This window comes from Protopterus annectens, chromosome 12.part0 (genome assembly GCF_019279795.1).
Source record: "Protopterus annectens isolate FY-2018-M chromosome 12.part0, PAN1.0, whole genome shotgun sequence".
NCBI classification, from domain to species: Eukaryota; Metazoa; Chordata; order Ceratodontiformes; family Protopteridae; genus Protopterus; species Protopterus annectens.
Window position 1 is genome coordinate 891,831,119 of NC_056746.1, and position 25,917 is coordinate 891,857,035.

The 25,917-nt window shown below is 40.2% G+C and overlaps 1 protein-coding gene across 9 annotated transcripts in view; it reads right to left on the reverse strand.

Annotated features, from left to right (window-relative positions):
* The window catches only part of SULF2 (sulfatase 2), a 1,739,722-nt gene that overhangs the window by 1,495,334 nt on the left and 218,471 nt on the right, over positions 1 to 25,917 (reverse strand). For all 9 annotated transcript variants that reach the window (XM_044089924.1, XM_044089923.1, XM_044089925.1 and 6 more), the window contains exon 2: positions 23,291 to 23,382. The gene's annotated coding sequence lies outside the window, so the exon portion shown is untranslated. The remainder of the gene's footprint in view (positions 1 to 23,290; positions 23,383 to 25,917) is intronic.

Sequence of the window (25,917 nt, forward strand, 5' to 3'; positions counted from 1 at the left end):
GTTGTTAAATAGAGTAATGGATGCCTTTTCTATAAACCTTCCACAGAGCAATTCCCAGAATCATTTAGTGTGTTCTCAGCAGGATTTCGTAGTTAGAAAGTAGCTTGGTTAAGCTAAACATGAGGTGCACTGCTAGCTCTCATAGCCATAGATTACCATCCAGAGGCAGGGAATGAAGCAAAGCAAGGATGCTTTCTGTATGGAGTCTACATGTCTTCCTTATGTCCATAGGGATTTTTTCATTCTACATCACAAATACATGCAAAAGGTGAATATGCAATCCCCAAATTAACTGTAGATGTGCATGCAGTCATTATGTATGTGTATGTAAGTAACTGTAAGTATGAACGTAGGCATGGCTGCATGTAAGTGTGAGTATGAGAGTATGCGTGTGTGTGTGTGTGTGTGTGTGTGTGTGTGTGTGTGTCTGCGCAACTTAATGTGAGTATGAGTGTGTGTGCTACTGTATGAGTGTATACACATGATTATGCAAGTGTGACTACGAGTGCATGCACGTGTGTATGTAAGTGTGAGTATGAGCGTATGCACGTGTGTGTAAATGTGACTATGAGCATATCCACGTTTGTGCAAGCGTAACTATGAGTGTATGCACATGTGTATGTGTTAGTATGAGTGCATGTACATGTGTACGTAAGTGTTACTATGAGCATATGCACGTATGTGCAACTGTGACTATGAGTGTAAGCACGTGTGCATGTAAGTGTGACTGAGTGCATGCACATGTGTATATAAGTGTGAGTATGAGCGTATGTGTGTGTGTATGTAAGTAATGAGTGTATGCGTGTGTGTGCATATAGGTATGAGAGTATGCATGTGTGTATGTATGTGTAAGTATGAGTGTATGCACGCTTGTGTATGTGTACGTGTGTGTGTGAATGTGTGTTTAGTTTCTTTGCCTTGCTCACACTGACATGTTGGGTAACCTCTGTCAATCCATATCTCTGAAACTGGATAAAGTGGATATCAGAGAAAGAATAAATAAATCAATGAATGAACACATCTTTTTTTTTGTTTTTTAGCAGGGGGGGAATGCGGTACACTATAGGCAAAACAGGACAGGAGATGTTAAACTGAAAAGGTTGCATCACACATCACAAAAAACTCATTGTATTTCCTACTCTCATGTTAATCTGATTCTGAAAGATATCATTAATACTATGTAAGCAGCAAAACCAACAACTTGTCACCTGTTAAATGTCTTACTTAAAATTGATTAGATCCTCTGTACAGTAAGACTAAAAAGTTTAGCAGAGTCTATTTAAACTCTCATATCTTGGAATGATAACATTTGCCAGTGTTAGTTTTGTGACCATTTTATAAAGTAAATCTTAACTTCACAGTGGAGACAGAAATGTTAATCTGTTTTCTGATTTAATCTGGAGCCCACCCAGCAGAATGACATTATCACTCTCCTGTATTTGGCAGCTTTATTTATAAAGAAACTACTTTTAAATAACCTGGAAATAAAATTAATTAGTGATGTGTATATTTCTATATTTCTCCTTTCAAAGGTACATGGCTCCAGTCACACTGAGAACACACCATGGTCAAGATTAGTGTTTAATAATGCATTATACGCACGTCACGGGATGAATCATTCATGAGAACTATACAAGGTAGATTCTATCTAAGGCTGCACCGCTGTGGCTATGAATAGGGCACACAGCTGAGACCAGCAGACATCTGAAGAATAATTAATAACTGAGAGTTGGCAGCTAAATCAAATGCATTTATTCTTCATTTTTTGTTCCATCTGAGACTGCTTATTCAATTGAACATGCTCTAGGATCACATCACGTTCACAGACCATGGAGAAATTAATGACTTTCACTTCTATTCTCTTTCTTCCTTTTTCTGTTTGTAATTCCTGTCTCTGTTTCCCAGAATCTCTTTTTATTTCCATCTCTGAAATACCACTTTAATTTCCAGTGTAATCCAGGGCTATTCCTTGATTTCAAGGGGGCAGCTCAGCTATGGTAATTAATGGCATATACATAATGTACTTTGCAGAATCTATTATCCAACAACATTAACTATAACCAAGTCTCATTAATTCCCTATTTTCAAAAACATGGAAAGAAATTAGGAAGAAAGGAAGGGAACAGAGAAAAAGATGAAGGTCAGCCTGCTAGAACTTACTAATGCGTACGTTCTAGCATGAAACCTGCTAGAACTTATTAATGAGTACGTTCTAGCATGAAACCTGCTAGAAGTTATTAATGAGTACGTTCTAGCATGAAACCTGCTAGAAGTTATTAATGAGTACGTTCTAGCATGAAACCTGCTAGAACTTATTAATGAGTACGTTCTAGCGAACTTATTAATGAGTACGTTCTAGCATGGGGAGGTTTAAGTGACTTTCATCAGAGTTACACGTGGCACAAAAGTTACTTTAGGTGTTAAACTGGAAGTCTGCATTCAGTTGCCTGAATACATTTAAGTGAATTTACATTAATCAAATGTCACTTTTAGAAAGTTCACATTATGAATCAGCAACTCGACAAAGGCAAATTCAGTCTAGCCATACATTGCCACAGAAACAGGACTACTGCTTATTTTCCAAAACAAGCACTCCTGTTCATATTGCTTATCTGGATCTTGGAAAGGCTTTGACGTGATTCCTCCCGCTGGCATTAGTGAAAAACTTACTAATCTAAACATAAACCCTATGTCACCTTTTGAGTTGGAAATTGGTTCCCCATTAAGACACACAATAAGAGTTTGCGGTACTTTCTCATCTAAAAGGCATACCACTAATGGTGTCTCTCAGGAGTCTGTGCTAGGTACCCTCTTGATCAGCATCTACTTCATTGATATAAAGGCTATTTAACCTTGGAGTACAAATATTAAAGTTTGGGGGATGTGCGGGTCAAAGTTCCCCCACAGATTGAATGTGGGAAAGGATTTTTCTCAGCTAACACAGCTTTAATGACCGGTGATATCTTCTATGAAGAAAACTGACCTTTAATTATCAAAGGACATGTCAGGAGGAACAATTTCCTACAATCTAACTGATTCTTATATCCTCAGATAATATTAACCTTTAGATAACATCAGATTATTTACAATACAGAGCTGTGACTGTATTGACAGAAAAGTGAAATCTATCCTGCTTCTGTGTGACAAAGCTAATGCATCACAGTATCCATTCAAGGCTTTACCACTCAAGATTCTTTTTATCCCAAGTTTTCCCAAATGCCACTATCTTCTCATGTCCCACTTCTGTAACATCAACTAATTTGACTTATTCACCACCTTATTGATGAAGCAAGCCATCCTCATTTATCCCTTGTCCTTCAATGAGATGGTTATGGCCCTTTCCAACCCTTTTTATTAATCCTGTGCCTCTCAAGAGCCTTTCACCACCATTTGCACATTTGTATCATACTCCTTCTCTTCTTTACACCACTATACATTTTCTAGCTCAAGTATTTCCTGCTTGTAACATGACCCACTCTCCACTACACCTGGGTGGGAGGTTGGCCTAATGGTTGAGGTGTTTACTTTATAGATACAAGGTGCAGGGTTTGAGTCTCACAAGAGAAACTTGGCTAGGCTTAAAATGGCCCACATAGGCAGACAGCCTAGTACTAATCTATGAACATTACTAGTCTATGAACACCTCGTTTATTTTTTTCCTCACCTTCCCTTGCATCCTGTGCACCAACCAGCCTCTATCTCCATTTACTTTAATGGCTTCCAGAACTGCACAGAGCACTCCATGAGTAATCACATCAAGAAAGACTGTGTTATGCCAGTATCATTTCCTTCCTCACATCCTGTGTACCATAAGTAGTGCTGTTGGACTGTACTCTTCATGCTTTATTGTCACAGTGACTCATTCAACAAAGACACTTTCTATTGCTGTGCTTCTCAGTTTAGAATTCCTTCCCTTGTTTATCTTCCACTCAGCATTGTAATTGCCAGAGCAAAGCATTCTATACGTGTAGACATTGAACCTCAGTTACTGTTCTCAGCCCACATACCTACCCTTCATATGCTTCCCTCTTCCTATAGCTATAGCACTGTCCTGACCTTTATACCATCTATGAAAAGCTGCCACATACTGTCCTTCCCTGCCATTGTACTGGAAATAAACACATTAAACAGTGCAGACCCTAGCCCTGACTGCGGATGCGCCTCACTGATCACCTCTTCCTCCTTTAAAAGGATTTTCATATTTCTATTAATGTCTTCTTCTGGTGCAGCTTCCCAACAGCAACTCCACCACAGATCCAAGAAGCTGTCATCTTTATAGCCTCATCAGCATCACCTGTAAAATTATGTACTGTATCTTGGTTAACTTCATAAACAAATGTAACTTGGTTAACTTCATAAACAATGAAACATGCACACTACAAACCCTTAACACTAATCACTTTAGCTACATGAAAGTTACATATTGACATCTTACTCTGGTTAATTTCTTTGAAAATGCATTGGAGTCCATCAGAAATGGACATTGTCCTTGTATTGCTTATCTTTATCTTGCAAAGCCTTTGACTTGATTCCCTATACTAGCATTATTGACAAACTTACTAGTTCAAACATAAACCCTATTGTCACCTGTTAGGTTGCAAATTGACTACCGATTAAACGCAAATAGTAAGAGTTTGGGGTACTTTCTCATCTAAAAGGCATATCATGTCGCTAGTTGTGTTTCTCACAGTTTTGTGCTAGGCGTCCTCTTGCTGATCATCTACTTTATCGATATGACAGCATTTGACAAAGGTCTACTGCTAACAAAGTTTGCCAATGACTGTAATATGGGTCTAATTCCTGACTCCTCTACTGACACATATCCTTCAAGAGGGGCTTGCACAAATTAACATTTGGTGTACCATGGCCTTAAGCTTAATGCCAGAATAATGTAGTGTAAATGCCCTTGGGAAACAAGCCTATCCTACTGTTTATCACATAAACAGTACTCTGCTTAAGGTCAGCACAGTCACTGAAGATCTAAGTGCCTTCATCGGCAGTAGACTACCTTTTGATAGTAATATATCAATAACAGTTAGGACTTCCTTCTATTTTATACAACTAACTTCCAAGGGTATATCCTTCAGGTGCAAGGATGTCATATCTCCCTCTGTTCTTCCTTCATCGGGGATGCACCACTTGGAACATACCTGTCCAAACATCATGCTCAGCTAGGAAGGCCACAACTTTTTCTAACTAAAAAACAGAAGGACTAACTTCCCTTATCTACCCCGGAAGACTAAAAGCCCACTTGGTTTTCCCCATCTTGTACTAGCTCCTTCAGGTGACCACTGCTTCACCTTCTGGGCTATGAAAAATTCTGTCCTGTTATTCATCCATATCTCAAAAATACTGATGATATTAAAACACTAGCTACAACAGCTTTAACTTTCATTGCAACATAAAAGGACCACTTAGAGAGACAAGTGTCCCATCCAGAGAGTCTTTTACCTATGGGACAAGCACCCTTGCATGTCAAACAATGTAACAAATTAGCTTTCTTCAAGTTGTGCCCTGATTACTGGATGAGTATCAACAAATGTACTTCTAGCGTAAGCTGTATGACCGTCGCTGAGTCAGGTAGCAAATCCACCCATTAAATGCTCTGACTGCATGGCTAGGCTGAATACTGTTGAAAGCCCAGGCCTCCTGCCTACTGAGAACCTATGAACTTAAGAACATCCCTCTGCAGACTTCCAGTTAGCCATGTTTCCTCTCATTTTACCATTGTAGGCTCTAAGGCCAATTCTGACTTATTTTAAGAGCGTTTTATACAGGAATGATAAAAACATTGTTGAACTCGAACAAGATGTCTGCTTTGAGGAAGCCCAGACACAGAAAATGATAAGATTGTTTGGTATGGGTATGAGGGGTCTATATTAGAACATCAACAGGGCAAAAAGGCAAACGCCCTTATGTCGACACAGGTTAACCAAAACAACTAAATCTCGAATGGCCAGAACAGTGATTTTTTTCCCCAGGGAAATAAACTGGGGGGCCCCCCACACCCCCTACTTAAATATACCAACTCCAAGATGGCAGTACAGTAGAGGAAATGGCAAAGTCCTGACAATGGCCCAGCGATTTTTTTCCCTGGGAGAAAAATTGCTGTTCTGGCCATTCAAGATTTTGTCATTTCGGTTATGCTGTGTTGACTTAAGGGTGTTTGCTCTTCTGCCCTGTTGACGTTCTAATATAGACCCGGGTATGAGTATGAGGCAGTGAATTCATACCGACACTTCTCCCTTAGATTATTCTCTGACTACTTCTCATGCTTCTCCCTCTTATTTCCTAACTACTGAAATTAAAGAACTACTCTACAGTCTCCCAGATCACACCCCCTTTTAACACGGATAACATGGCCTTCACTCCTAGCTCTGAGGCACTGCACTGAGTTCAGTGATGCAACAAATATCCCCACTACTGGGTGTTCAAGTTGCTCAGCATCTCTTTTAAGACCCCGTGAAGATGACTATCTGGACCCTAAGATTCATCTTCTCTTAGTGTTACCAGCTCTGTACCATCTCTTCCTGAGTCACTTCTCCATCAGTTTAAATTTCTTCCACTTGTGAGTTCACCCCCCCTCACACCGATACATGTGTAATATCTGTGCATATATATACATATACACATGCACACACACTTACTTTGTGTGTGTCTAAATATGTGTGTATTTATATATATGTGTGATATGTGTATGTGTGTGTGTGTGTGTGTGTGTGTGTACATATAATTATTATTATTAGCATTAGTGCTGCAGTAGCGTTGTCGCCTCACAGTAAGACGTTGTCCTGTTCGATTCTCAGTTAGAGTGTCTTCTGTGTGGAGACATGCATGAATGGGCGTACCTTCGTTGAAGGTTGTGCGTCAGGGCTGGTAACTCGGCACGTAAAAATCTACTGCTAATCATTAGCGGACCGGAGTTCCGCTGTGGCGACCCCTAACTGGGAAAAAGCCGAAAAAGACAAAGAAGAAGAAGATATATGCATGCAAAAAAAGACACTCTATCAACCTACACTTTATCAACCTTAATGCAACGAAAATGCAGTGCAATGAAAATGCACTGATGAGCAATATATACAGACACTGAATCTGCAGCCATCGACAAAACAGCTAATACCACTCCCTCCACTCCTATAAAGAAAAGCACTTACTTTCTATTTAACAAATGGGACAAATTAATTTACAACTGCTGCAACGCCAAGAGCAGCTTGATAATCATCAAACGCCACAACTGCTGCATAGCGTAATACAATAGAACAGTGTGCTACACCAGTGAAAACAAAAGATGCTTTATGTGAGGGGCTTTACCCCCATACCCTCTTATTTATATATGCCTAACTCCACAGTTACATAACAGTGATGAAAGGAAATTTTCCACTACAGTGCTATGGTCAACAAAAAATCAGGCGTACATCGCCTCAGTGTATGTTTAATGGACTGCGACTGTTTTACAACCCATTACAGAGGAATGTGTGTTTGCTTGACAGCTGTTTAGTCAACTGCTTATGGTCGACTAAATAGATGGTCGACAGGTGTGCAAGATCACGCAGTTGCTGGGGTTGGCAAATATGTTCTTTCTCAGATTTTGTGCGATCTCAAAGTTAGTATATATAATTAGCAGGGGGTGTGGGGGTGCAGGGGGTATTTTTCCCCCTGCAAAATATATGTTTAGTGATTATTTTTTTGCAGATTGTACATGCACTATGGTTGCGTCCTGGTGCATGCTTAACAGGGTGTCGACATGTCTTGGTGCATGTTTAACAGGGTGTCGACATTGTTTTTGACTATCTCTGGTCCAGTACACTTATACAAATAGACAGATGGACAGACAGACACACACACACACACACACACACACACACACACACACACACACACACACACACACACACACACACAGGGATAAACTGATTATTATGTAGAAGAGATGTTTGCCTTTCAGTGGAGAGGGAGCACTATGAAGAAAAAATGGTTGCCTCTCAATCCAAGGGAAGAATTTTACCAGAAGTGAAGACTCTTGGTGGCTGCCAGTGCCAGCTTGATAATTTACTGAAAGAAATGTGATCAAGGAGTGTCAGGAAGTGGAGACCCAAATGAGGAAATATTTGGACTTTAACAGAGACTGTCTGAATATGGAAACCTGATGGAAATGTAATACTATGTCTCTTCTTGAAAACAAGTACAGTTTGTTGTTTTTGGCTATTTGTCACTGTAAACAAAGTACACTGAATTTAAGAACTCTTACCCTCTAAACTGGTGGTTTGTCAGGTTGGCAAAATGTGGTAATTTCACCAAATGACAATATTTCATTCTTGCTTCGCAGCCTGCTATTGCACCTACATTTGAAACTTGTTTTTTCAACAGAGAAGAGAAAAAGTGAGACTTGTGTCCCATATGAGTAACTGTGACCCTTTTGCTTTATCCAAAATAAAATGTCTGTGCAAACTATAGCTTAGAATAGCACAGCCTTGATGGAGTTCAAGTTGACCATTCAGGAGAAGAATGAATCAACTGCCAGACACCTGGTCAGCTTTCAGGAGCAGATACATCTATTAGCATCTGTGATGTCCACACCAACAAATGTACCAAAAGCTGAAATAAATTCAGCAAGGATGACAGCATTAGGCATATCTCATGTCTTTTAAAAGGTATGCAGCCCAGGAAAAGATACTCAAGCTGTCTAGGATTTTGGAATTAGCTTTGTCCAATAACAGGGAGACCCTTAAAGCTTGCATGGGCATGGATGGCACAGATTTTTGGACAATATTAAAATGGAAAAAAGAACAGCTTGCTGAAGTGTCCCCAAAACACAAATTATACAATTTCATAACTGGACATTTAACACTAATAAAATGTTAAAAACTCAAATGTATAATTTAAAACATATTGGAAATGTATGGCTAGAACATGAGGTAAATAGCAAAATTATATATATAACAGTTGTTGAAAAATTCAAGGCATAACTCCAAAGTGAATTACATTTTCAGAGTCACTCTAAGATTACTGACAAGCTAGTTGAAGGACTGCAACCTAAAGAAAACTTTAGAAATGAGCAAACTAAGGCTGTAACTTAAAATGTGCAGTTACCTGCACATACCCACAAAATATCAGCATGTCAAATAATATATTGTAAATGTAAGCCAAAGGAACACTTTGGAAAGAATTGTTTAATTTAAGCAGTAATGCTGTATCTAAAAACATGTGATTTTTAGCCAAGCTACTAAAAATTCAAAAGTGCGAATGCTATGCCTTTCAGAAATGGGATTTCTGAGCAATACGTTAATAATGAAACTGCAGTGCATTGAAATAGTTACTATACCAGCCTCTGTGCCATGACTAAATTACTTAAATGTACAGCACTGGTAGATGGTAAGGAATGGAAGAGATTACTAGATTCTGGAAACATAGTTACACTTGTTAAACAACCTTATCTTCTTCTTCTTTCGGCTTTTTTCCTGTTATGGGTCGCCACAGGGGATCACCTGTCCGCTCAAGATTGGCAGTGGAGTTTTACAGTGTTGAGTTGCCAGCCCGGCGCCCGACCTTCCACAGAAGGCACACATATGTACACACTCACACCTAGGGCCAATTTAGAGTATCCAATCCACCTACAGCATGTCTTTGGGATGTGGGAGGAAACCGGAGCACCTGGAGGAAACAGGGAGGATATGCAGACTACGCACTGAAGGCACCCCAGCCAAGGATCGAACCGGAGAACCTCTTGCTGTGAGGTGGCAACGCTAACTGCTGTACCACCGTGGCTAAGCAACTTTATTTCTGCAGTCAAAACTGCTTTGATAAGAGAAAGGTGCTCAAAGAGATTTAAAAAAGTGCCTAAAAAACATGTAGAAATACAGACACTGTTGGGTAAAATACTACATCCCATAGCCTTAATTTCTAATCAGTTACATGATGTTGTAAGATGTCAATATTTCTCCCATTTGAATGGGCTATGGAAACTGTGGGGGGAAGGAGTAGAGTTAAATACTCGTTGTCCTGAATATTCTTCAGGTGCAAATGAGGGGACAATAGCAGCCTGGCACACTATTAGGAACACACGGCTCTGACTACACTGTTAGTAAGAATAGGGGAGGTCAGCTGCAGTGAACCATATGTAAAAATGTACAGTTCTGATAAGGAAAAGGGGACTGGTGTATAAACTTAAGAAACTAACACATGGCTTTGGCTAGCAGGTAGAGAAGAATGTGTATTGCCAGAAAGACACAGCTGGTAAGTTAGAAAAGAAATCACTACAAAAGGTGATAGAGATGAGCATGTGTGTTACCAGAAAAAAAAAAAAACAGTCCTTAAGTTAATGAAAGAGCTCATAACAGACAATGGCAGGGAAGAACCCTTAGCGTATAATTTGGGACCTTGTTAAATGGTGCTAACCAGAGACAGAAAAGGAAAACCCATAGTAATAAACTGACAGAAGCAAGGGACATTTTCTGGATATTTGCAGTTAACTGTGCATTTTTAGTTGGCTGTGGCTGAAATTGCTTCTATGGGCACAGTCCACTGCAAATATTCCTCAAATTTGGGGTGATTAGATGGGAAGAGGAAGAGGTCGGCCGCGGTGGTGCAGTGGTTAGCATTGTCACCTCACAGCAAGAGGTTCTCTGGTTCGACTCTCAGCTGGAGCTCCTTCTGTGCAGAGTCTGCATGTCCTCCCGGTGGTCAAGTGAGTTTTAAAGACATGCAGGTAGGTGTGTGTGTGCTTTCTGTGAAGGTTGGGCACCGGGCTAGCAACTCAACACCAGAAAAACACCACTGTCAATCAATCTGCGGATTGGTGATCTTCTGTGGTGACTCCTAACCAGGAAAAGCTGAAAGCGATGAGAAGAGTAAGAGCTATCTTATTCTTCCTCATCAAGGTTTTCAGCTGAGGAATCCAATGGAAATTCTATGGATTTGTTCATTGTAACTACTTTCTGAAGCTCTGGTAGCTATGGATCAGAAGTGTGCAAAATCATTTAGCAGACAACAGTGGGACTGAGAACCTCTGTGAAGAGCTGAGTTTGGGACTAATAATATGTCAGCTTGCCAGTGGTGTGACTGTTGGCATGGAAAGGCTCTGTTTAGCTTAAATTCCTACTAATAGATAGCTGGTTAGAGCAGAACTTGAAGTGCTGGTGCTAGGACAATTGAATATTGAGGGTCTCAAGGACCTGGAACCCAGAAACTCCAGCAGTGGTTGTAGAAGTGGGCAAGCCAAAACCATCTAGAGCTTGGTTTGAGTCTGAGTATAAGCTCGGCTGTGGCTTGTGATCCAGCAGGTTAAAGAGCCAAGAAACAGCTGAGCCACAATCAATTTTTTTTTGAGTAACTGCTGACTGTTGATTCAGACCAGACCTGCAGGCTGTGAGTGCTTTCTGTTAAGTCAGGTCTGCATATTTCAGCATAGAGGTTGACTGACATACTAGACAGGGTGGTGCCACATGCCAAAGTGCTAAAAAGGAAGAAGATTTTAACACTTTTTATGGGAAAGGGCTATTGCAAGACATTGTAGTTGGCCAATTATTTTATAAAAAGATTTGCAGCTCATTTTTAGGATGAGGGGTGCATTATTTCCTTTACTCCAGAGTGTCCACATATTTCTCCAGAGGGGGAGAGACTATTTTTGTGAGAGAAAGCAAGATCAGAAGAGCCTGGAAAATACTACCAATGCTAAGGACAGCATGGGCAAAATTATTTTGTGTCTCTTTGCTTTTACTGAGGTAAGCCCCAATCTCGCAACTGATCCTCATTTAAGCCCATTGCTGTGAATCTCTGAGAGGCGCTTAGTGTATATTTGGGGGTGACTACATGTGTTCAAGAGCAACATGTTGAAATTACTACATTAATGTTGTAGTTGTTCCTTTTTTTCTTTCACTTTTCACCATCAAGCATCAGACATGTGCAGAGAACTGGGCTTCCTTTTTGGGGAAAGAGTGTAGAGGCATCTTGTACATAAAAGAACAAGGCCATCATATAATTACTGTTGACAAATAAAAGTGTTATGACTTGTTGGGGGCAGAGTATTTGTTTACCAATCACAAGCTGAAACAGCAAAATGTTACTGTAGTTCTTACATTTTTAATTTTTTTGAAAACACTGAAAAGTTAGCAGAAGGCACTCCCAACCCAAGCCGAGAATCGAACGGGAGAACCTCTTGCTGTGAGGCAACAACGCTACTGCAACCTAACTGTGTCTCTATGTATTAGGGATGTTTATCTGGAGGGGGTACGTTAATTAGGAAGTTTCTAAAGTTTTGTGGAGGGGTATATTAGGTTGTTTCCAATTTGCATTCTAATGGTCAAGGTTACACTTAAAGTAGGGTTAAGGATGGACTCTGCTTTTCATGGATGGGGAGCCTGTACCAGAGCATGGAGGATCCCTTAAACACATATCTGCCTCACCAACATGGTTTATGTCACAAGCAAAATTTAAATCCTTGTATCTAGTGGTTCTGATGCTGTTCAACTTGCAGATGTGCAAAAGTTCCATCAGACCTGGATCCGAGGATGTCTTTTATGTCAGGCATAGATTGCCTCTCAATAACCTGTAGGAGATAGACTATAGAGATATGGCTTTAAGGTGATCTGTGTGTTCATACAATGGATTCTCCTGGTAAGGAAACTTTGTGGGAGTTCCAAGTTTTGCATAAGTCTGGTCAGGTACATACCAAAGGGGGCAGTTTACTCAATCACAGGTCTGATAAGGGCCAAATAAAGTGGTACTATGACATTCTTGGGCCTGGATGCCATGCCCTTACTTTATCAGTTAGGCGACATGGAATGATTTTCATATTACCTTGGCCTTGGTCAAATATTGTCAAACACCAGATTACTGTCAATATCTCTTCTCAGACCCATGACTACTGGGTCATCTCTTAGGGGTGTCTTATAGATGGAATAATTAGCCTAGTGGCCATTTTCTCAAAAGACACAATAATGCATTTCTTGGCAGTGAGTTTTAATCTGTGACTTTGGCACCAGTCATTTGTGTGTATTATACCCTCTTGTAAGATGCTTGTGTCATGGGGGTTTCTATAATAGCTCTCAATTTGCAATTATCTGCAAAGTTGGTCAGCCAAAGGCTCTTGACATTAGCCTTTACCTCCAAGAAGTAGATGCCAAGTAGTAGCAGTCCCAGCAGGAGCCCTGAGGTACCCTGCTGGTGACTGGTCTCTTATAATCTCACCAATCCTAACTTCCTGGGTCCTGTCTGTGAACCAGCTGACAACCTAGTGAGTTATGTATTGGTTTATGCCCAGTTTGATGAGCATGTCAACTACACAGGAGTGGGGTACTGTATCAAATGCCTTAGCTGGGTCCAGGCAGGTGGTAGGCACAGATTTCTCCAATCCACTGTCTTGGTGACCTTCTCAAAAAAGTCCACAAGGTTTAGTAGGCATAACTTTCCCTTGACAAAGCTATACTTCATTGGGTCTGGGGTCTGAAGCTGCCAAAGTCTTTGTTGATCATTTCCATGATAATGTGTTCCATGCTTTGCGTATTAAACTAGTCAGACTAGTGGGTCTGTACTTTCTGGGATCAGTTGGGTCCACCCTTGTGAAGTGGGATAATCACTGCAGTCCTTCATTCTCATGGTACAAAGCCTGTTTTGAGGTTACAGTTGAAAAGTGACTGATAGGTCATGTATCAAGCTATTTAGGAGGCATTCTGGGATACTGTCATGGCCAACTGAGTCTGTGTTTTTGGCTTTAGCAAGTGCCACCAAGACTGCTCCTTTTTAATAGTTGGGGGGTATGCTAGTAGGTATTTCATGTGGGAAGGCTTGGGGGAGTGAGTGGTGAAGATTAAGCTGAATTTATCAGTCAGCAGATTTGCTATGTCTCCCTTCTCAGAGAAGGTTGCACCACTGATTTCCAGTTCAGCGCACTACTGTGTGCTGCCTTTGAGATTATGGGCATAGCTGTAGAAGGCCTTGTGGCTGTCTTTGTACTTGGCCTTGTTGGACTTAGCCTCTTAATTTCCTGTTTAGTTTAATTACAGAGCTCATATCATTATGGGAGTTGCTCTTCCTGATTTTAGTAGGAACAGCAGCCTCTACACAGCCCTTTACATGGTTGTACAGGGTCTCTGTGAACAATTCTGCATAGGTTGCTGCGAGCCTGGGGCTAGTAGCAGCAATGAATTTTGACAAACTATTGCTTGATAGGATGTTGTTTGCTTTGAAATAATCCCTTACTGTGATAGTGCTTGCTGGGGTTACCAAGTTGATTTTGATTTCAAAGATGACAGCTTTGTGGTCCAACCTCACCAGTGAGGATGTAACACTAGGGTTAATGTGCAGTGCTCTCCCATACTGGTGAGTACTTAGTAAAGTATGTTTGAACCTCTGGTGGGTGTGCACACTATCTGGTTAAGGGTATTTGTGTTACTAAAGTCCAGGGGTCTCTGTGCCTTTGAGTTTGAGGTAATGTATGTTTTCAGATCAGAAAAAAAATGTATGGGGCCTGTGTTGCTGTGGCTGCGTCAGCTCATTCTAGAGATATGCATATGTTGTCTTCTTTTGCACAAAAAATCTAAAAAAAATCAGTTTCTGCACTTCCAGTTGAAGGTACAATAACTTATGGTAGACAGAAGTTACTAGAAATTAAACAGTCGACATCTACATGTTGCTGGTTGCCTGGCTTGAAGTCTGCAGAGTATCTGGGGCCTACTACTTGCACAGAGCCACAACAGCTGGCTATTTTAACTCTTCACACTCTAAAGTGCCTGAAACTGGTAGAACAGGCTTTCGGAATATGCTAGAGAAGAAAAAACAGAAAGAAATGTCAGAGAACAAGGAAAAAAGGTTGCAGAGTTAAAAGGAAACCCCTACAAGCCTGTGCTACCAACTATACTGCTAGCTAATGTGAGATGATTGGATAGCAAGATGGACCACTTAAGACTGGAGCTCTCCAACAAGAACAAAGTGAGAAATGCTTGTTTATTTTTGATTACTGAGACGTGGCTGCATGACAGGATAAATGATAGTGCAGTAAACTTAGAGAATTTTACACTGTTCCATGCAGACAGAAAACATACACTGTGTGCGTAGCTGCTTTAGGTACCAGTGAACCCTGCGGTTGCTGGGGGCCTCCTGTTCCTGGGATGGCCCCCCTACCACAGCAAGTTATATTATCTAGATATTTTGTAACATGTCTGTCAAACCAACAAAATCTAGTACAGCAATCTTATATATTTAATAAACCAGGTGGGTAATAACTCTTATTTATATCGCCTTTAAAATTCAAAGATATTTATGGTTATAGTAACAGTGTTTTATCAAGCAACAGCTTTCACAATTCCATTAAATATTTTACCACTGACATAGTGCCACTGGCTTAGTTAAACCCTGCTGGTGGACATTCTCTCCATTAAAACTAACAATGCAGCCAGCTTTCGATACCTGCAATACCAATGGCTGTAAGGAGGTCCAATTAATCATCCTTGACTATGTGGGGGCCCCATAAAAGCTGCTGCTGGTTGGGGAAAAACGAGGGGAAATGTTTTAATTTCCTGATTATGCTCTTTAGCCTGAACAGTGCTGTGATATCACCCTGTGAGGGTAAAGCTTATAATGAACATAAACAAGGTAAGCACTACAGAGATAAGCAGCCGTGAGTGACTGATCTCAGTACAAACCTTGGATATTAAGAAGAACTGATGCTTCCAATTTTCAGGGATGGTTTTCTCTTTCAGGGAGTTTTATAAATACTGGCAGAACACCAGACACTATAATTCTCAACTTCTTTCCTGAAGAATTCAGTTCAATACCAATAATAGCAGAATAAGGGCTCAAAATCAGGAATACATTTTAAATATTACTCTAATTCAATTAAAAAGTTAGATTAACACCTTTTGCATCAATGTGCATTTTTGTACAATAACTGTAAAACTCTGATGTCTAGATTTATTGACTGTAATCCTGAATGATTTAAAAGCAAATCAGACTTTTTACAAACGACAGAACAAAATTATTAGCAAAATCAGGGAAGGTCTGTGAAATCAGGGACAGTGACAGGTTTGCATTACTTCTCAGTGAGGTAAATAAAAGTGACTTACCCCTGTTGCTGTTTGAGGACTGCTAAAGTGCAGTCACTGATCTGGTGTACCAGTACCAGTGTTGCACAATGTATTGCTATTCACTGAAATAAGTGCAAAAGTAGTAAGGCTTGTGTGTGTGTGTGTGTGTGTGTGTGTGTGTGTGTGTGTGTGTGTGTGTGTGTGTGTGTGTGTGTGTGTGTGTGTGTGAAAAAATATCACTGATTTTTATCTGAGCACACATCCAATAATGCTAGGACACATACATTATTCTTCTGGCTATCAGTAAAAAATGTAGCTAACAAGTAATTACATTTCAAAAGTAAGGAATAAAATACATCACAGAACATTCAGACACCTAGATCTTCTAAGAGTCTGGGGGCCCCCACTCCCCAGACTCTATAAATTGATACAGGGGATCATGGCTGACTGTGTGGAGACCCCACAAAAGTTGTTGCTGGTTGGGAAAAATGAGAAAAAATTAACTAATTTTCTGAATATGCTGTTTAACCTGAGCAGGTTGTGATATGACCCTGTTAGGATAAAGCTGATAATGGCCTCTGCTCTCAACTTCACCCATTCTAAAACCAGCCCTGCTCAGATGTGTTAGGCTGCTGTAGGTTATGTGAGTGTGTATATATATATATGCGCGTGTGTGTGCGCTTGCGCTCATGCATACATGTGTGTTTGTTGTGTGTAGAAGGATTTTGTGGTTATTATTTAATTTTCATCATAATCAAACCTTTGAGGCCTTTATAGCTTATGTATGGGCTGATGACAGTGTTGCCATTGTTTCTTTTACTTTTCTCACAGAACTCAGAGGTGTACAAAGAAGGTTACTATAGCTGTGTAGGGGCAGTGTACTATCTTGGAGCAACAAAGTAGAATACATTACTGTAATCCTAATTTTTTTTCACTTTCCTCACAATCACACTTCAGGCATGTATACAGGTTGCTGCCTTTGACAGCTTGGGTTGAGGAGTGAGGAGGCATGCTATGTACATGTATGTCTGCAGCATCTCCTCTGGCCTTTCCACACAGTCAGGGCCATATTTAGCATTTTGGAGGCCGCCAGCAGATGTCAACCTCTGGGCCCCCTAACCACTTGCAGTCTATGTATCACCCTGTCATTGAAACCCTTCCTCAGCAACCTTTTAGTTCACATTCTTAAACCTCAGTACATAACATACAGTTCAACACACACTTCTGCACCAGCAGTCTAATATCCATATAACATATAGTTCTCTTACATTTGTAAGACAAGCATATGAATCATATTAATATTCACAAATGACATATGATTACTTACAAAATTCCAGATAGCTGGGCTGGCAGTGCCACACCAGTAACTGTAAATGTCCCTGTATGCTTTGGGGCAGCATAGTGTGGAACACAGACCTTGATGTAATGTAAGAATATTACAGCTACAGGTCAGTCTGTATGTACTACTTGTAAAAGTTTGCAGCATGAACTAAAAGGTTGCTGAGGAAGGCTGGCAGTGACAGGGTGATACATAGACTGCAAGTGGTTAGGGGGCCCAGAGGTTGACATCTGCTGGCGGCCTCCAAAATGCTAAATGTGGCCCCGACTGTGTGGAAAGGCCAGAGGAGGTGGAGTCTGCATCTGTGTTAACAAAAGATGGTGCAGCAATGGTGAAATCATACTATCACACTGCTGTGAGAACTTATAGAGAGTTCCTGTCCATTAAATGAAGACCATTTTACTTGCCCAGGGAGCTGAATGGGGTCAGTGTAACAGTGGTGTATATCCCACCCAGTGCTAATACCACTGAGGCTCTAAATAAACTATGCAATCATATGGGTGAGCTGGGGAGCAAATATCCTGACTTTGTACATGTGACAGCTGGTGACTTTAATAAAGCAGATCTGAAAGAAGTAATTCCACACTACCATCAGTATGTGGACATTTCTACAAGGACTAATAATAAGACAGCTTATAAGACAGTGCAACTTCCACAAATTGGAACCTCTGACTATTATACCATCTTGCTATCACCAGCTTCCAAACCTGAAACCCACAAAGAAACAAATCAGGGTATGGCCCCAGGGGGCTATGGAGGCCCTCCAAGACTGCTTTGAAAGAACCAACTGGGATATGTTCAAGGAGGCAGCCACAGTGAATCAGCATCTGAACATTGATGAATACAGTGAGGTAGTGATGGCATACATTTCAGACTGCATTGATGGGGTAACAAATACCAAGAGTATCACTATTAGGGCTAACCAGAAGCCATGGCTCACCCCTAAGGTATATGAGCTTCTGAAGGAAAGAAATGCAGCTTACAAGGCAAAGGACAAAGGAGCCAGATGTGTAGCAAGAGGTAATCTGAGGAGGGGTATAAAGGAGGCTAAGAGGGAGTATGGCAGAAAGGTGCAGAGTCAATTTGAAGACATGAAGGATGCAAGGAGACTATGGCAAGGCATACAGGAGATCACTGACTACAAAATCATATCAGCACAGTGTGAGGACAGCATCGAATTCCTGGACAGTTTGAACATCTTCTTTGCTCGATTTGAGGAAAGGAACAACAGGTTGGCACTAAAGCTACCCACTGATGAGAAGGATGCAGTACTCAGCCTCAGCACAGAGGAGGTAAGAAGAGAGCTAAGGAGAGTGAACACCAGGAAGGCTGCTGGCCCAGGCAACATACTGGGCAAGCTGTTAAAAGATTGCACTGATCAACTCTGCACAGCGCTCAAGTAAATGTTTAACGCCTCTCTTACCATGGCAAAAGTACCCTCACGCTACAAGGAAACTATCGTCATCCCACTACCTAAGAAAACCACTCCTTTCAGCCCTAATGACTACAGAGCAGTTGCTCTGACATCCATTGTTATGAAATGTTTTGAGATGCTGATCAACAAGCATCTCTCATCATGCCTACCTCCTGATTTTGACCCTCTGCAATCTGTGTACAAAGCTAGCCGATCCGTGGCTCATGCCATATCAGTAGCACTACACATCTTCCTTGAGCATTTAGAGGGCAAAGACAACTATGTGAGGATGTTGTTCATAGACTTCAGCTCTGCACTTAATATGGTGGTACTAATGCAGCTGATAGAACAACTAGCACATTTAGGAATCAGTAAATATCTCTGTAACTGGATCCTGGACTTCCTGTTTGAGAGACCACACAGGGTGTGTTCAGGTAAGAATACAACCAAAGTTCTTCACGATTATCATGGGTTCCACAGGTACGTGTTCTCAGCCCACTGTCATTCACCACCCTGACCCACAATTGCTATGCTAAGCACAAGTCAAACCATATCATCAAGTTTGCTGGTGACACCACAGTCATGGGGCTCATCACAAAGCAGGATGAAAGGGGGTACAGAGGGGAGATGGCATCTCTGTTCAGTTGATGCGAGGGGAACAACTTTGACCTGAATGTAAGCAAGATGAAAGAGATTATCATCGATTTCAGGAAAAGAAGAACAAACCACCCAGTGCTCAGGATCAATGGTTAGAGTATGGAGAGGGCTAAGAGTACAAAATTCCTGGGTGTACACATATCAGAGGATCTGTCGCAGTCGGGAAACATCAGCTAACTGGACAGGAAAGCATACTAATGCCTCCACTTTTTAAGAAGACTGAAAAAAGCTATGCTTCCTCCTCATATTCTCTCCACCTTCTATGGACGTGCAATAGAGAGCATCCTCACCTGCAACTTCACAGTGTGGTTTGGAGGCTGCAGTTACAGAAAGAAAGGCACTACAATGAGTGCTGAGGATTGCAGAGAAAGTAACAGGTTCCACACTTCCATTGATACATCTTTATTCTGCAAAAAGCATCCAAAAGGCCACCAGAATAATACAGAACAACACACATTTGGACTGTTTAAGCATCTGGCATTGGGCAGGAGATATTGCAGCATCCACTGCAGGACTACAAGATTCAATAACAGTTTCTACCCTACAGTGATTAGACTTCTGAACTCAGGCACTAGTCCCAAGGGTCTGTATACATAATAAGTCAATTTTTATTTATTTGTGCAATATATACTTACATATATTCCAAGTAAGTGTAATATTTATTTATTATATCCATAGTCAGTATTACTTAACTCACTCAAGTGCAATATTAGACAAATAACAGGCATTTCAATCTATAGCGTGCTTTGTAATACTTTAATTAGGGTCATTAATTTAACTCAGCGGAGGGTATTCTTTTTGTTTATGAATATTGGTGAATGTCTCTACTCTTTCTTGTGTGTATTGGGAGAAGTATTGTATTTGTTAATTATGTTTGTTCCTTTACTTGTATGTGTTGTTTCACTTTCCTTTGTAATCTCAAGAAATGAGCTGATGCATGAAATTTTGTTTATGCTACACGTGTTTAGTTCTAGATGACAATAAGGTTTACTTTGACTTTCCCAGTTTGTAGATGGGTGGTTAAAGTCTCCCATGAATAGCGTATTAGGTTTAATGGTGAGTGTCTCCAGTAGGTCTATGTAAGAGCTTTGGGATTTGTGGGACATAGAAAATGACCTATAGTTTGCTGGGACATGGTATGGGACTTTGTCTATGGTGATTTGCATGTGTAATAAACACTCTAGGTTATTTTCCTGTCTAACCAAGCTTGAGGTATACTTATTACTATTGTATATTGATACTTCTTCACCTTTGGTTCCTGTATGTGCAGCTGATAGTCTAAATATGTGGAAGGCACTGACGTCTTGCACTGATGACATATTTTCTGTGGATTTAAACCATGTCTCGGTAATGACACAGATGTCTATACTCTCCAGAGTGAGGAGGGCTTGTAGGGTGTGTAGTTTTATATTTAGGCTCCTAGCAATGATAAGTAATACCTTTAGGTTTCTTTGGGGTTTTATTTGCTGTCAGTAGGTTAGTCAATTTGGCATTGACTAAAAAGGGCTCTGAGGGGTGGATAAAGTTTTAGCCAATATTCAGAAGCTTAGGGGGACAAGTACTGACTATCCTTTGCAAAGCAATGCGGTTTGTTAAACCTGTCCTGGCATGCTGCCAGATTTTGAATCCTCCTGGAAAGTCATCAGAAACTAAGCCAATTAATGAAGTCAATCATCTTCTGTCCATGCTGTGGCATCAACCTTGCTAAAGGTAGAATGATACTTAATGCAAGGCACATACCCGCCAGAGATACATATACACAGAGATCAATAATGTCTCTCTTCATATAGTCTAGAGAGGTCTGTCTCAGGTCATTAATGCCCACATGGACTATGACAGATTCATACAGGTAGCTGTGGTGTAAATGGCAATGCCTCAAGCTACTACAGGCTTAAGAGGTATTTGAGTTTTGCCAACATTGCTTTTTTGTGCCTCAGCATAACTTGGTCTGTGGGTGTGGTAAACACTATGTGTGGTGGATCTAGTTTGTGTGTTCTTGACAACTTTATTTGTATGCAAGCTTTTTGCCTCCAGTGAAATTGTGTATATGCAGCTCCCACATACTGTGTTTGCTTCTTTAAGGATTAAATGGTTGCCTTTGAACATTATACAATTTCTATATCATCCCAGGATGCCAATATCTACCTGACTGGCTATGGAGACATTTGGAAGTTTCATATCCATGTTGTCTGGACCTGTATTTGGGTTGGCTACTGTAGGTTATGGATAGGGGTTATACAGAGGACTCCTTGGGTGGTCTCTGGGGTTTGACAGTAGACTAGGTTAGATTGTGCTAAGATTAGATAGTAGTGCTGTTTAATGTGTAAACTTGCTGCTCTGAGTTTCTCTCCATGCAATCAATGCCTTTGTTTTAGGCACACTAAGTTACAGGTTTCAGTTCAAATGGTAGTTTTAGAGATAAAATTTACTCAAGAGCAGTACTGTTTTAGGTAGGTGTTGACTTACTATTATGAGTCTATGGAAAACAATGGGTGGGAAAAGTACTTAAATAGTGTACACAAGAAACAGTAGCAATGAAACCGGGAAGGAAGGGACTTTGGAATTCACATTACCATAAGGGGTGGGAGCCACAGATGCGGTCTTTTCAAACCAAAGCTGGAAATGGGTGAGATGGCTGTGGAAAATTCAGTCTCCAAGAAGAAGATTTCCTAGAGATGGATCCAATCAAATAAAGCCAATTTTGGAGCTCTAGCCTTAGCATACCTCTCAACTGTCCAGATTTTCACAGAATTTCCAAATTTTTGGCTCACATTTTTGGTCTGTTCCTTATAAAATGTTTGGTTTTCTGGCAAATCAGTGGGATGATCTGAGGATTAATGTCATTAAATGACATACATTTGAGTTTCAGACTTCAAATCCTTCAGAAAATGTATGTTAAAACAAACCCTGTTACTCTAGCAACTTTCTAAGTTTATAAAAGCATTATTTAAAATATGCCCCAAGTTTGGGGCCTTTTCCTCCCATTTTGTCAGCCTTTATCCAGATTTCTTGCACTAAGAGGTTGAGAGGTATGGTCCTATGGTTAGAATTTTAGAAACTTTAGCTTAATATGATGGGATAGACACAAAGTGCAGGGGAAAAAGCAATAGCAAAGTAAACAGAAAGGCATTGGAATGCAACTTTAAGCATGTTTATGATACGCAGAACATAAGACTAGTGGTAAAACTGGAAACGCATCAAACTATGCAGAAATTTGCCAGGAACACTAAATGAGGCTCAAATCTATCAGTAGTTCACATTTCTGTCACAACTGTGAATGAAACTATGAGATTAAGTCCCCAGGCAGGGGACAAAATACAAACAGCTAACTTTCACAAGTAATTATACTTACGGAGACAGAAGTGGAGTACAATGTATAAAGCACTGCTAATAAACCTACAAGTCTAATTTCTCACAACAAACTAAAAAATGCAAACAGATAACTTTCAAGGCTAAAATATGGAAAAATGCAGAAAAGTACAAAAAAGGTATCATCACACAGGCCACTATAAGTGCGACTTAAAATATTTTAAGATTTTTTTTCTTCCCTTTTAATGAAAAGCTTGTTTCTGACACTGCAGGGCTTTCCACACCTCTAACAGTCTTGAATAAAATCACTCATGAACTAACAATTCTGACAAACATGCAAGGTTACTTGTCAATGCTCAGCAGGGAAATGTTGGGGGGAGGGGCGGGAGCACAGAAGCTTGGGCTTGGAACAAAAATGGAAATAGAGCTCAGGATGGTAGCATTTATAAAAAAATGTGACTATTCAGGAAAACAGCAGACATATGCTCATTCACTCATATCACATGGGAAGATACTGTTTTAGTTTCAACATGGAACACTAGAGACACTTACCCAGAGACAGAAAATCCTTCTATTTCAAATAATCAGGGCTCCTCAAATATAAGGCCAGTAGCAACAGATGCAACTCCAGAAGTTTTTCTGTGCTGAAACAGAATGGAGAAAAATATGTCTTAGTGAATGAGACTGAATGCATCTTTCATCATAGGAACAATGTGCATGAACTGATGACATGTCTGTTGGGAGCTAAAGCAAGCACTATGCACTAGGTGTTTATGAAGATCTTAAGCCAAGAAAAAAATATTTCCAGTTATAATTTTATATGCTGGAATAAATGTAAGAGTTAAGAAAATCCTTGGAAGCTGTAAGGAAAAGTACTGATTTACCTTCATACATTAGCATTGAGTTGAGCCATGCATAATTTTCAAGCTTAATCGAAACAGCAGCTTCATTCAGAAATCTTAGCATAAAAATTACATTGTCCAGCGTGTCATTTTCCAAGCTGTGCACTGTTGAAGGCTGGGAATTTTTTGATTACTCTAGTGATCTGTGCAGTGACTCCCATTGTTTGGCACAGTACTGGCTGCACTTACCATCAGGAGGGAAAGGCTACTGGCAAACACTTACAGGTATAGCTAAAGATACGCATCAGATTTTTGCAGGTACAGCAAAAGATGCATGTCAGATTTAACTACAGTTAGGTAATGATGAAGCCGACTTCATAAACAAAGTTATTACTTACTAAGGCAAGGACGCTAATCACTCAGTCCTATAGCTTGGCATATGGAGTTGAAAAATAATAACTGATTTGTAGTCCTAGAAACCTGGCTGCAAGGATAATTAATTAGCTCACCACATTTGCAGAGAGAACAGATGTAGTGATGTGTCTATTTTTGCAAAAATAAAATATATCAGTTGTAAATATCATGATAAATGTCATAATAAACTTTACAGTGTCATTGCCAGACTACATGTATTTATTGTGTAAATAACCATTACTGGAATTTGCAGACAACCCCCCCCCCCAGCTGTATATCATCACTTACAAATGAATGAACTTTTTTTACTTCCTTGTATGTATTCAGTGTAAGTCAGCAGCTGGAGATTTAAAACTATCGTAGACATCCTTGAGATAGCCAGTACCTCTCATCAGAGAAAACGTTTTACTAACAATCAGAAAGCTCATGAATTAGTTCAAGTGACAGATATTCCCACTAGAATCAATAATACTCTGGATGTTTCCTGTATTACCTGGCAGTGATAATTTTATTACTGAATGTAGTAAATACAGGCATACCTCTGAACTGTACAAATTTTTGCAGAATTCCAGATTTTTTGCCTCATATTTTGATCTGTTACTCATAAAATTGTGTTTTTCTGGTAAATCGTTAATAAATGATTGAATGTTGAAGTTAGAAAATAGTTTCAGTTTCAGACTTCATACATTTCAGAAAATTCCTTCTAATGCAAAACCCATTATTCTATCCACTTTCTAAGTTTGTAAGAGCAATATTTAAAAAGTGTCCTTTGTCCCCCCCATTATTTATGGCTTTGCCCAGATTTCTCGCTCTAAGAGGTTGAGAGGTATGAAAACAGGCTCATGACTGGATCTCTGATCACAACCAACTTACTATGCATTTGAAACACAGATGCTGAGAACACTTCACGAGACGTTCTGATGAGAGATACCCAATCATAATTCTTTGTTGTGCAAAGAACTACATATTACAAGTACTACCAGTTACATCATTAAAGGGAAAATGCCTTCCTGTAACAACAAAAAGGGTAAGGCTAATGACTAAAAACATATTATACTACCTGCAGGGTATCATCAAAAGGGAACCTAATAAATAAAAGGGAAGCTCTATAAGAAGTGGAAACTTAAAGTGCACTTTACACATAGCACTCAATAAGATAATCAAGATACACAAGGAAAAGTGGAAACAAGATAGTGACATGTTCATGACAGATCTAGTCTCAAATGCAAAAGATAACAAAAGGTCTTTTTCTGACTATGCTATGGGAGCCAGGAAAAAGTGAGTATGAGACCATAGTTTACTCTGTTCCTGAATGGCTAAAATAGTTATGTTTGTTTGTCTTTTCTGCTTTTCCCGGTTAGGGGTCGCCACAGCGGAACTCCGGTCTGCTAATGATTGGCAGTAGATTTTTTTATGGTGCCGAGTTGCCAGCCCGACACCCAACCTTCAGCGAAGGCACGCTCGTTCACGTATGTCTTTCAGAGGCCACTAGACTGCGGGGAGGACATGCAGACTCCACACAGAAGCCACTCCAGCCATGAATCGAACAGGAGAACCTCTTGCTGTGAGGCAACAACGCTACTGCTGTACCAAACGTTTGAAATACTTTCTGTTCAACATTTCATGAAAATGTATTTCAAAATGCAAACAGTACACATTTTACAGCCCCCCCCCCCAAAAAAAAAAAAATAAGTATAGACTAGGGCTTGTGTTGGGGAAAAATACTGATAGAGGTCTCAATGTTCTAAATGAAGTGCTTTTAGTATATACTATGTGAGAAGAGTGCCCATCCCAGCATACGTACAGCAGTTTATTCCTGTAGGTCTAACAGTATGCAGTGCTATGTACAGCGTGCATGATATTTACCCCAACCTGGAATACTTACAGCACTTTATTCGTGTAATATTCACAAGATGCATGCCA